Source organism: Pongo abelii, chromosome 10, assembly GCF_028885655.2.
Source record: "Pongo abelii isolate AG06213 chromosome 10, NHGRI_mPonAbe1-v2.0_pri, whole genome shotgun sequence".
Lineage (NCBI taxonomy): Eukaryota > Metazoa > Chordata > Mammalia > Primates > Hominidae > Pongo > Pongo abelii.
In genome coordinates, this window is record NC_071995.2 from 47,644,399 (window position 1) to 47,657,571 (window position 13,173).

At 50.9% G+C, this 13,173-nt stretch overlaps 1 protein-coding gene across 3 annotated transcripts in view; it reads right to left on the reverse strand.

Moving 5' to 3' along the window:
* The window catches only part of FAIM2 (Fas apoptotic inhibitory molecule 2), a 35,740-nt gene that overhangs the window by 5,475 nt on the left and 17,092 nt on the right, over positions 1-13,173 (reverse strand).

Below are 13,173 nucleotides of genomic sequence, written 5' to 3' on the forward strand. Positions count from 1 at the left end.
GAACTCGGTGAGGCAGGAACTATGGGAGAAGTGGATAGAAGAGGAAGGGATTGGGGCCTGCCCTTGCAGCTTGCACTCTGCTTGGTAGGCAGGGGTCATGCCCAGTTCCCTTTCCTTCACCCCCGCCATGGACTCCTTGACTCCCAAGACCCAGACTTTAGAGTAGCTACAGACACAGCCCCATAGAATCCTAGTCGAATCCCAGCCCTGGTGCAATGCACTCCAGCGCCACCCCCCATGCCCAAGAGGCCAGGGCTCCAACAGGGAGCAATTCCAGTACACGGGACATTGAGGCAGGGCCACCCTCAAAGGTGAAGAGGTGGGGGCAATTATGAGCAAAGGCTTGAAAGTCAGATCCACTTGGACTGCAGGCTCTGCTCTACCACTCATTAGCTGTAGGACCTGGGCAGAGCATTTAATCTCTCTGGGCCTGTGAGTCCCTATGTGTAAAAGGGAGATGAGCGTGCCTGCCTCCTGAGGTTGTTGTGAGAATGAGATAATGCATGCAAGGGGCCTGGCATGGTGCCTGACACATGGTAAGCACTTAATGAATGCTTGCTATTATATTAATGTGGTTTCATTGTTATTATCTGCAGAAGGAGAGGTGGCCTCTTGAGGACGTGCACGTGCTGCTGATGAGACTCAGGTGTCTCTTGCATCTCATCAGGGAGGCAGCACTGTTCCTTGGGGAACTGAGTGGCCTCAACAGAGCAAAAATGGGGAGCCATGGCCAGGGCTGAGAGGAGCCCTGCGCAGGGTGCGTCAGTCTCCTGAGCTCAGTGGCACTGAGGGAAGGGCACTCCAGACAGGAACAGGAGTTGAAATGCCTGGGTTTGAGACCCAGCTCCATTGCTCAGTGCCCAAGTCATCCACTTGACCTCAGTGTCCTCATCTACAAAATGGGATAGTAGCAATGCCCACATCACAGTGTGGTTTTGAGGGTAGATTTATGACAGTGTATGTGGCATCCACTATTTGTATTCTTCAGTATGATTTCTCTCCATTCCGCTCTGCTCCTTCTGTGTTTGATTTGGATTCCCAAGCACATTTTCCTTCTGCAGAGAGAATGAGCAAGCAGAAGGCCCAGCACAAATGCTTTGGGCCACTTGGCAGTCACAGCTGCCAGCATCAGTTCATAAACTGCTGATCTGGCTGATCAATCAGTAGCTTGCTTGGTTGGTTTCCCAGAGCCTGGTCACCCCTGGGTGAGCTAATGAAATTGAGTCTCTTAACTTGGAAGGCTTGGATCTGTCCAGCTCTGGGAGTGGCCCCTCTGAGAAGCACCCATACAGGAGACCCCCTAGAGCAGCCAGCTGGCTTTTCTCTTGGAGAGAAGAGGAATGAAATGATTTCTGCCCCAGCCCTTGGTCCATGGCCATAGATGCTTATCTATGTGGTGTTCTCTGGGATGGCCTGCTTCAAATTTCAACCCCACTGACCAGTATGACCCATCACTGCCACCTCATGCCTGTGAGTCAAACAGTCTTTTCATTGATTTATTCCCAACAATATTTGCTGAGCACCTACTATGTTCCAGAGAACTTGCCCTCATAGAACTGACAGTCTAATGAGGGCAAAAGACATGATCAGAGATTCTGCGTGGCAGTGCATTGATTTACAGGGGAAAGTCATCTGCTGCTATCTCCTTGGAGATGGAAAGCATTGTTAACTAATGTCTTGGTTGAGAGCAGGGATCTTGGTTATAGTTAACATCTTAGTGGGTAGCTAGGATCTTGGCTGAGAGCTAGCAACCAAATTGACTGCAAACCCCTAAAAGGAGGGCAGGTACTTGAGTTAGTGGCCAGCTGAACAGGAGACTCTGCAGGAGGAGCACGTGGGATGGGGCAGGAGGTCCCCCAGGACAAGGACGCTATTAACTTACATCTGAAGAGTCCTTCCCCAGACCAACACTTGATCTCATCTCCCTCTCCCCATTTGCCCTGGGAGGTGGGCGTTCTCATGGTCTTACACATGAGGAAAGGAGTCTGAGAGCTGAGTGACTTGCTGATGGCTGCTTATCGAGTGCCGTCTCCTACACTGGTGGAGATAGGGGAGGAGTGGGCTTGCAGGGAGGGAAGGAGCATGTGCAGAGGGCACAGGCGCCAAAGGCAAACTTCCCCGCCTCACTTTACTGGCCAGTGCTAAACCTAGCCAGGGCCCCCAGCCACACATTTGGCCTGACCCTGCCGTATCTGGGGCCCAGGCTTATGTCTGTTGTCCTCCCTGAATGTGGCCCCAGAGGTGACGCTGAGGGGCTCTGGGCAGTGCATGCCATGGAAAGGCCAGCTTAGAGCCACCCGCAGGCAGGCACTGAATACAAAAAGCTGGGGTTGCAATGTGTTGAATCAGCATAAACAGTGACACGTGGACTGTGTCTGTCCTGCAAAAATGCCAGTGTGAGGGCGCGTGGAGGCAACCCCCAGGCTGTTGTTTGCAGCATTGGTTCTAACAGTGATATGCTGAAACAACCCAAACTCTACCAACACGGGGGTGGTTAAATAAACTCTGGGCAGCAGTGCTGAGGTGGAAACATCTGTGACAGACGCTACTGTGAGAAAAAAGCAAGTTGTGAAAAATCTATATCGTATGATCCCATAAAACTATACATGTCAGAGGAGCGCACATAGCAAATATCTATGAAATGCATAAAGAAAGGTCTGGAAGGAGAGATAATTCATGGTTCCTGCTGGGGAAAGCAGTGAGGGACACGATCAAAGTGACATTTGCTTTTTTCTATATTTAAGGTTTTCCAAAAGTGAAATATGTGAATAAATGTATTCACATATTATATAATTAGAAGTTTAAAATAGAAGGGTTAAAATAGCATAAAAGAAGAGTTCATGAACTCTTTCACTGAATTCTCACGATAAGCCTCTGCGGCAGGTGTCGCACTATCAGCTCCATCATTTGCTGAGGACACTGAGGCAGAGACAGTGTAAATGACTTGCCCGCATCACCCAGCCCAGGGACAGCTAGAGGGTGAGCTTGGGCTTTGGGGAGTCTCTGGAGAAGAGACTACCAGCCATATGTCCAGGTGCGCCGACTGGGCTGAAGGAGAGGGTGAGGGGGTGAGGGAGTGAAGACAGACCACTGAGTGGAGATCTGGGGCCCATTTCTTGCCTGATACCTATAGAAGATACTTCTCTCCATTGACCTGGGTGTCAAAAATTTAGATGGCACAGACAACATTTGCACCCCCAGGACGGCCACCAAAGGAACAGGGTCTGGCAGGCATTCGAATCAGAAAGCCTGGCCCAGGATGAAAGGGGGGTAGTGTATGAAAGTGTATTAATGACACACGATTATCTATCAACTTTTTAAAAAGTGGGCCAGGTGCGAAGGTTCACACCGGTAATCCCAGCACTTTGGGAGGCCAAGGTGGGTGGATCGCCTGAGGTCAGGAGTTCGAGACCAGCCTGGCCAACATGATGAAACCCCGTCTGTATTAAAAATACAAAAGTTAGCCGGGCGTGGTGGTGGGCACCTGTAATCCCAGCTACTTGGGAGGCTGAGGGAGGAGAATCGTTTGAACCCGGGAAGTGGAGGTTCCAGTGAGCCAAGATCACACCACTGCACTCCAGACTGGGCGACAGAGCGAGACTCCATCTCAAAAAAAAAAAAAAAAAGGAACCAGGAGGCAAGGTAAGCATCAATAGCCTGTGGCAGTAAGTGGAATAAAATATTTTGTATGAAAGAGCCATGTGTGGTCATACGAGAAAGGGCATGAGTCCAGTATAATACAGTGCTTAAGAACATAGGCTGGGGAGTCACACAGACCTGGGTTCAAATTTTGGCTCAGACCTCAGATAACTTACTAACAGGTAAGAGTTACTGATCATTGACCACACACCAGGCACTGAGTGCTTTACATATATGAATGCATCCAAAAGTCACAGCCACCTATGAGGGAGGTACTGTTCTTGTCCCCATTTTACAGATAGGGAAACTGAAGCAAAAAGACGTTACATAACTCGGTGAGTCCACACAGCAAGAATGTGGCAGAGAAGGGGCTTTGATACTTACAGTGAATGATAACCTTGTCATTTAGATCACCAGATTTTGAAGCCAGGCTAAATCTGGTGATCTAAATGACAACGTTATCATTTACCGTAAGAGTAAAAACTGGGCCGGGTGCGGTGGCTCACGCCTGTAATCCCAGCACTTTGGAAGGCCGAGGCGGGCGGATCACCAGGTCAGGAGATCGAGACCATCCTGGCTAACATAGGGAAACCCCGTCTCTACTTTAAAAAAAAAAAAATACAAAAAATTAGCCAGGCATGGTGGTGCATGCCTGTAGTCCCAGCTACTCGAGAGGCTGAGGCAGGAGAATGGCGTGAACCCAGGAGGCGGAGCTTGCAGTGAGCCGAGATCGAGCCACTGCTCTCCAGCCTGGGCAACAGAGCGAGACTCCGTTTCAAAAAAAAAAAAGAGTAAAAGCTGTCATTGATTGAGAATTGCCATGTGCCAAGTGTGAGGAGGCTGATTTCCCTTCATTTGTTACCCTATTCATCCATTACAACAGCCTGTGAGACAGGCAGGTTAGCCCCATTTTAAAGATGAGGCCAGTGAGGCACAGAGCAGTCAAGTCATTTTGCCCAAGGTCACAGAATGGTAAGAGGAGCAGCGAGGCCTTGAATGTGACTTGGTGGGGGGCACTGGCCAGCTGCAGAGCCCCCTCCCCACCCCACACCCCTACTGGCCGTGCCAGTGCCTCTTCCTGGCTCTGCTCTGAAGAACCAAGTCCTGGATATGGAAGCAGAAGTTCCTTTCTGCCCCCAGGCAGGTGTGGAGCTGCCTCTGCCTCCCCTCCCTCAGTCCCCCACCCCAGGGCTTCTCCACCTCCTCCTGTCAGGTTTGAGCAGGGTGTGGGTTGGGGGATGAGCTCCTCAGGAATGAGACAGGCAGGCCTCAGGAGGGGGTCTGCACACTCTCCCCTGAAGGAGCAATCACTGATTAGTCCACCCACTCCAGCCCAGAGGAATCCACGCCACTTCCAGGTTGTCTGGGTGAGGCGTTGGGGAGGCCTCAGGGGAGGCATTGGGACTGTTTCAGTGGCAGAGGGTGGGAGACCTAATAGAGCAGGTTCTCACTGGCTCCTTCAGCCTCACGTAATGCACTGCGGGAAATGGGCCTCAAGCTGTGAATGGAATGAAGATAAGTCTAAAAGTCATGCCTCAGCCTTGGATTTGTGTGGCCATTTTTACTTTTCGAAGTGTTTTTCTAATTGTGAGGAAGGTAGGGCATATATTGCCATCCCCACTAGAAAAGCAGGGTGAGAGGTTGGGGTAGACGGGAGTATTTTTCTTAAATCCCTTGGACGCTGTGGGTCTGGCCCAGGCTGGTCATGGTATGTGTGTGTGCGCGTAGGCGTGTGGGTATGTGTGTGCCTGTATATATATGTGTGTATGTGTGTATGTATGTGTATGTGTGCGCATGTGTATATATGTGTGTGAGTGTGCGTATATGTGTGTGTCTATGTGCATATATGTGTGTAGGTGTGTGCATGTGTGTGAGTGTATACGTATATGTGTATCTGGGTATATGTGTGTATATGTGTCCATGTGAGTGTATGCATCTGCATGTGTGTATATGTGCGTGTGTGTATGTGTGTATGTGAGTGTATGTGTATGTGTGCATGTGCATGTGTGTATATGTGCATGTATGTGTGTATATGTGTGCATGTGTGTATGAGTGTATGCATGTGTACATATGTGCGTGTGTGTATATGTATGCATGTGTACATATGTGCGCGTGTGTATATGTATGCATGTGTGTGTGCATGTGTATATGTGCGTGTGCATGTGTGTTTATGTGTGCATGTGAGTGCATGTGTGTGTGCATGTGTGTATATGTGTATGTGGGTATGTGTGCACATGAGTGTGCATGAGTGTATGTGTGTATGTGAATGTGTATATGTGTGCATATGTGTATGTGTGTGCACGTGTGTATATGTGCATGTGTGTATGTGCATGTGAGCGTATGTGTGTATATGTAAGTGTATGTGCATGTGTGTGTCTATGTGTGCATATGTGTATATGTGAGTATATGGGTGTATGTGCATGTGTGTATATGTGCGTGTATATGTGTATTTGTGTGCATGTGAGTGTGTGTGCATGTGTGTATATGTGCGTGTGTATGTGTGGGCATGTGAATGTGTGTATATGTGTGAGTGCATGTGTGTATATGTGTGTCTGTGTGCATGTGTGTGTATGTGCATGTGTGTGTCTGAGTGAATGTGTGTGCGTGTGTATGTGTGTGCCTGTGTGCTTATGACTGTGTATGTGCATGTGTGTTTCTGAGTGAATGTGTGTGCGTGTGTATGTGTGTGCTTGTGTGCTTATGACTGTGTATGTGCATGTGTGTATACGTGCACGCATGTGTGTGAGTGTATGTGTGCATGTTCATATGTGTATATGTACGTGTGTATGTGTATATGTGTGCATGAGTGTATGTGTGTATGTGCATGTATATATGTGTGCACATGTGTATGTGCACTTGTATATATGTGCATGTGTATGTGCATGTGAGTGTATGTGTGTATATGTGAGTGTATGTGCATGTGTGCATATGTGCGTGTGTAAGTCTGTGTGCATATGAGTGTGTATATGTGAGTGTATATGCATGTGTGTATATATGCGTGTATTTGTGTGCATGTAAGTGTATGTGTGTGCCTGTGTGTATATGTGCGTTTGTGTGTGTGTGCATGTGAATGTGTGTATATGTGTATGTGTGTGTCTGTGTGCATGTGAGTTTGTGTATGTGCATGTATGTATATGTGCATGTGTATGTGTCTATGTGTGCATGTGAGTGTATGTATGTGCATGTGTATATGTGCATGTGTATGTGTGTGTCTGTGTGCATGAGTGCATGTGTGTGCATGTGTGTATATGTATGAGTGTGTATGTGCATGTGTGTCTATGTGTGCATGTGTGTATGTGCATGTGTATATGTGCATGTGTATGTGTGTGCATGTGAGTGTGTGTGTATATATGCATGTGTATCTGTGAGTGCATGTGTGTGTGCATGTCTATATGTGCATGTGTATGTGTGCATGTGAGTCCGTGTGTGTGCATGCATGTATATGTGTATGTGTGTATGTGTGCATGTGTGTGTGTGTGCATGTGGGTATATGTGTGTATATGAGTGTGTATGTATGTGTATGTGTTTGTGCATGTGGCTATGTGTGTATATGTGAGTTTATGTGAGTGTATGTATATGGATGTGCATGTGTGTATATGCGTGAATGTGAAAGTGTGTGTGTGTCTTTCTGGACGTGCTGTCTTGGCTTCAGCGCATGCTCAGCTTCAGCAGCAGCTGCCTCAGGCAGGTCCCTGCCAGCTCTGAGGGCTCCAGGTCTCAGCCCTGCTTTCCTTCCAGAGGCTGAGGACAGATAGCTGTGTGTCTCTCCATAGTCAGTGGTCAACATTGGAACTGGAGGTCCAGCATCCCTACTGAGCATCTTCCTATCCCAGGTCTGCTCATCCAAATGCCATTAGGCTTGCAGCATCCAGTACTGACCATGCACAGTCTCCCTGCCCCCACCCACCCTGGCTCTGGGACACTGCAGTGACCTCCTAACTGGTCTCCCAGCCTCTGGTCTGTCCACTCAGCTTCTCACTAATCTTCCTTAAAGCATGACAACTGTGATGTTTCTTAGCAACTGTCAGTGGCTCCCAAGGTCCTCAAATTGGCCAGACTGGGCAGGAAGTGAAGAGGTCTATTCCCACTGGGCCCATCACCTAATTTCTAATGTCCTATGCCTCATTCCTTCCCGAGGACTCTGGGACTTGGGCTCCTGATTTAGGGGGCTCAGAGACCTTAGCTTCCCCAAGGAAGGACCAACTCTGAGACGGGGCAACCTGCTCCAAGTCCCATGGGCCCTGGAGTCTCAGCTGCGGCTAGAAGCCAGCTGCAGGCATGTGCCCCCACCTTATTCCCTGCCCCATCACGCCAGCCCGGCCCGACCCTCATGCTTCTTGTGCGACTTCCCATGAGTTTCTACAGAAAAGCACCCAAAGAGAGGGCACTAGGGGGAATAGGAGGATTCGGCCACTCTGAGGTCAGGGCTGTTCAGCTGGCTCACCCACTTCTACTGGCATATTTGGGTTCTGGCATCCAGTGAGGGATATGGGGTAGGGGTGAGACCAAAAACCCAAGTCTCCCTGAGAATGTACTAAGGCTGACATGGGTGAGGCCTAGGAGGGGCCCGTTCCTCAAAGCTGGACCAGAGCCCTAAGAAGCCTCGCCTGCCACCCCCTCAGGTGCTGCCCCTTCTACTGGGCGGCCCTGCCCTCAAAGATGGCAGAATCTCAAGGGAGGGGCTGATGTTTCTGGGAGAGAAACTGTATTCTCAAAGCTGGATTCTCACAGCGCTTCCAAAGCTCAGTTGAGGGGAGGGTCCCCCTGGGGGTCTGGGGCCTCCTCCTACACTTCTCTTCACCCTACTCTCGCACAGTCTCCTTGAGGCGGCACACGTGGCAGGGACGCCTGCATGCAGTGTGCTGTGTGCAGCTCTGCTCAGCTGCAGGGCTGGGAGTGGCCCCCACTATGCTGAGAATTCCCCAAAGGCTACAGTGGGAGAGGGCAGGATGGGCAGACGAGAGACCGGGGGTGCTGGGTGCCAGTTATGGGATAGGCTGGAGCTAGGGGACCACAGAGTCCGCAGGCCTGAGGGTCAGGACGAGGTCAGCATGTTTCTGAGTTCGAGCTAATGGGAGGGGAAGGGGATTTAGTTATGGGGCTGGGCATCTGAGGGCCTTCGTCCACCTGAAACTGAGAGGAGGTCAGGGGAACGAGTCTTGAAGCCCCTCTCATCAACATTCCCCCGCCCCATGGGCCCCAGGGGAGCTGCAGATGAACACGGGCAGGGGATGGAGCCAGGGGAACTGGTCCCATGCTCTCCATTGTTGTTTCTATAATCTGCAGGATGATCCCAACCAGGGCCTTTTGGAGTGTTGATCTCCTAATGAGATAATTGGCACTGCAGTTCCCCCTCCCCTGTGACTCACAGAAGACTGATGGGCAGTGCTGAATTCAACCACACAGACTGTGCGTTCTCTGCCTTGCTCTGATTGTACCTCCGTGGGCCTGGCCCTGCCCCCTGCCACACCTCTTGGGGATCTGTTCATGCCACAAACATCTCCTGGGTATCTACTATGTACCAGGCCCTGTTCTGGGCACTGGGGCTGCAGTGATGAACAAGCCAGACTACAATCCCTGTCCTTAAGGAACTTAGATTCTGCTGGAGGGAGACAGACAATGAGACAGACAGATCAGAAAAATACATAGTGTGTCAGAATGAGATGCGCTACAGAGAGAGAGAAATAGGGTAGGCAGGAAGAGGGAGGGACAGAGCTGCACACACTTGAAGGATGGAAGAGAGGGCTGTGAGCAGACCCTAAGAACAGACAGAGGTAGGTGCAGAGACCCTGGGTTTGGAGACAGCCTGCCATGCTCACGCAACACGTGGCTACAGCAGAGGGGAGTGGGGAGGTCAGAGAGCTTGCAGGCTGTGGGAAGCGATTGCGGGATGCTCAACGGAGGACCGAGGGGACCTAACAACTCCAGCTGCTGTGCTGCGCACGGCGGGGCACAGGGGCAGCCTGCAGGAGGCCATGGCAACAATGAGTCCAGGCTGGAGGCTATGGGGGCTGGGAGAAGGAGTAGCCATGAGGGCAGAGATAAGTTGTCAGACTCTGGATAGGAGTGGGGGTACAGCATTGATGTGGGGAGTGATGTAGGGGGTGAGGAGAGGGGAGGAGTGGAAGGTGTCACCAAGGCATTTGTCCTGAGTGACAGGAAGATGGGGGAAGGCTTTGGGAAAAGCAGGCATCCAGGGGAAGGGGCAGGAGCTTGGTTTTGTACATGTGAAGTCCGAGGTGCCTATGAGACTTCCTCATGCAGACCCTCACTAGGCAACTGGAAATTCGAGTCTAGAATCCAAGAGACAGATCCAGGCTAGAGATGTAAATGTTAGAGTAATCATAAAATATCGCATTCAAAGCTTTGAGGCTGCCTGAGACCCTGAGGGAGCAGGGTAGAAAGCGAAGAGTCGGCCTTTTGCAGGATCAAGAATGCTGTAGAAAGGCCTGGGCGGGTGGTGGCCTGGACACCAAGGGAAGAAGATGCTTTGGGGCGGGTGGGAGAAGTAAGGAACCGTTGTATCCAATACTTCTGGGAGTCCAGCAAGATGAGGACTGAGACTGGGTCCCGGATTTAGCTACACGGAGGTCCCTGTGACCTGGATGAGAGTGTGTTTAAGAGGCTCAAGAAAGAATGGACGGGCACCGTGGCTCACGCCTGTTATCCCAGCACTTTGGGAGGCCGAGGCGGGCAGATCATCTGAGGTCAGGAGTTCAAGACCAGCCTGGCCAACATGGCAAGACCCCATCCCTACTAAAAATACAAAAAAAATAGCCAGGCATGGTGGTGCATGCCTGTAGTCCCAGCTACTCAGGAGGCTGAGGCAGGAGAATCGCTTGAACCCAGGAGGCAGAGGTTGCAGTGAGTGGAAATCATGCCACTGCACTCCAGCCTGGGTGACACAGCGAGACTCCGTCTCAAAAAAAAAAAAAAAAAAAAAAAAAAGAGAGAGAGAGAATGGGAGGGAAAGGAATTGTGAGGAGAGTAGGGAAGAAGGAGAGAGGGAGGAGAGCCACTGGAGAAAGTGAGTGGAGGTTCTCTTAAAAGGAATTTTGCTGTATATGGGGAGCAGGAAATGGGGCAGGAGTGAGAAGGGGGATGTGGGTCAAGAGTGTTTTGTGGGTTATTTTCAGGTGGGAGAAATTACAGCATGTTCCTATGTTAATGGGACTACTCCATTAGAGAGGGCAATACTGATTACTGACGGAGAGAGAGAGAGAGGAAGATTCCTGGAGAGAACTCCTCAGCCTCTCCCCAATTCCAAGCCAGTAGAACCACAGAAGGTGTCTTCTTTGAAGGGAACCACAGGGGCACTGGAAATGGCACCAGGCTGGGCACAGGACACCTGGGTCCTGGTCCTCAATCTGCCTGTTACTGGCCATAAGACTCTGTGCCAGCACAGGCATGGTGACTCACGCCTGTAATCCCAGCACTTTGGGAGGCTGAGGTGGGCGGATCACGAGGTCAGGAGATCGAGACCATCCTGGCTAACACAGTGAAAGCTCGTCTCTACTAAAAATACAAAAAGTTAGCAGGGCATGGTGGTGGGCACCTGTAGTCCCAGCTACTCGGGAGACTGAGGCAGGAGAATGGCGTGAACCCGGGAGGTGGAGCTTGCAGTCAGCCAAGATCGCGCCACTGCACTCCAGCCTGGGCGACAAGAGTGAGACTCCGTCTCAAAAAAAAAAAGACTCTGTGCCAGCCCCTTAACACCCAGGGCTTTGGATGTGGAAAGCAAGTCTTTCAGCCTCAGGGCTGCCTGCCCCCACTCCCTGGCCAGACTGTGGTTGAGATGCGGGGAGGTAACAGGTGTGAAAGTGCTTTGTAAAACATAAAGGGTGGAACAGAGGATGGGGACTATTGTTATTATTCTAATAACACTACGGCTTATCCAACAAATTTAAGGGATTACCATTCACCCAGCCCTACTTGCATGCATGGCTTCCTCGGGTGGTTCACACACTGGCTGTAACCTGATCCACGGGAAGCCAAGTAAACTCCCCGGCCGGCCCCCCATGGGTGCTCACTGCCTCCAACATCACCAGCCTGTCTGCCCTGGCTTGACCCCTCTTCTGTCCCCTGCAAATGCCTCCCTCTAGGGCCTCCAGGCGCTGTTGCCCGGACTAGCTCTCCTGAATGTGGCCCTCCTTTTTCTCTCCTAGTCCGATTCCCCACCACATCCTTTGAAACCTTTCTTTAGGAAGTATTGCCTGGAGGGAAGAGCATGGTGTGGGGTCTGAGAAAAGTTAGTATCTTCTGGTGACCAGGCTCCCAGTTTGCCCAGGATTTAGGGGCTCCTCAAGAAGTGGGGCTTTCAGTGCTGAAACTGGGAAAGTCCTAGGTAGCCTGGGATAAGCTGACACTTTAGTCTTGATCAAGACCACATTGAGCCATTATCTTGCCGGGAAACCATGGACAAATCATTCCATTTCTCTGGAGTTCAGTTTTCTCATCTAGATCTCAGCCCTCCAGTTCCAAGCCTGGAGGTCATTTATTCATTCTACAATACTGGCTGTGTGCTACTCTGCACCACGCACTGCACTCTCCCTGCTGACCAGGCATCTGGGCAGCCGCGCTGCACATCACACACAGTAGGTGCTCTATAAACACCTGAGGAAAGGACGCATGAATGAACCTGCCACACCCTCACTCAGGCTTGATCCCCCTGCAAAGCCCCCAAAACCTCTGCTCACAGCTCTCTCCCCATCCCTTCCCCCATTTCAGCCCCCTCAGCCTGTCGCCCACAAGCCTCCGGAACCTGGACTAAGCTGCAACTCTGGCCACTTGAATTGAGCTGAACGTTCCAGCGAGGGAGGGGAGAGTCTGGTTACTGCTTCCATTGTCAATAACTGTTGACCTTGAATGCCTTTCCGAGAGGATGTCACCAGCACAAGCTTGCCCAACTGGGTGGGTCCTAAAACACAATTGCATTCGGGTGCGTGGGGCCCACCTGAGCAGAAGGCCTGTGTTGGGCAGCTCCAGGCAGGTGTCTGTCCATGGTCATCTCTTGCCTCCTGGGCATCTGCTTCCAGCCACTCCCCACTTAGCCTCAGACCCCAAGGGGGACTCACATCTGTGTGACTTTGGGCATGTTATTTGATATCTCTGAGCTTCAGTTTCCCCATATTAATTAATTTATTATTATTATTATTTTTGAGACGGAGTCTCGCTCTGTTGCCCAGGCTAGAGTGTAGTGGCGCGATCTCGGCTCACTGCAAACTCCGCCTCCCGGGTTCACACCATTCTCCTGCCTCAGCCTCCCGAGTAGCTGGACGACAGGCGCCCGCCACCACGCCCAGCTAATTTTTTTTTTGTATTTTTAGTAAAGACGGGGTTTCACCATGTTAGCCAGGATGGTCTCGATCTCCTGACCTCATGATCTGCCCTCCTCAGCCTTCCAAAGTGCTTGGATTACAGGCGTGAACCACCATGACCAGCCTCCCCATCTTAATTTATTAATAGTAGAACCTATCTTATAGACTTAAGATGACGATTAAATGCTATGGAGAGCTGGCTGAGGGGAAGCAAGTG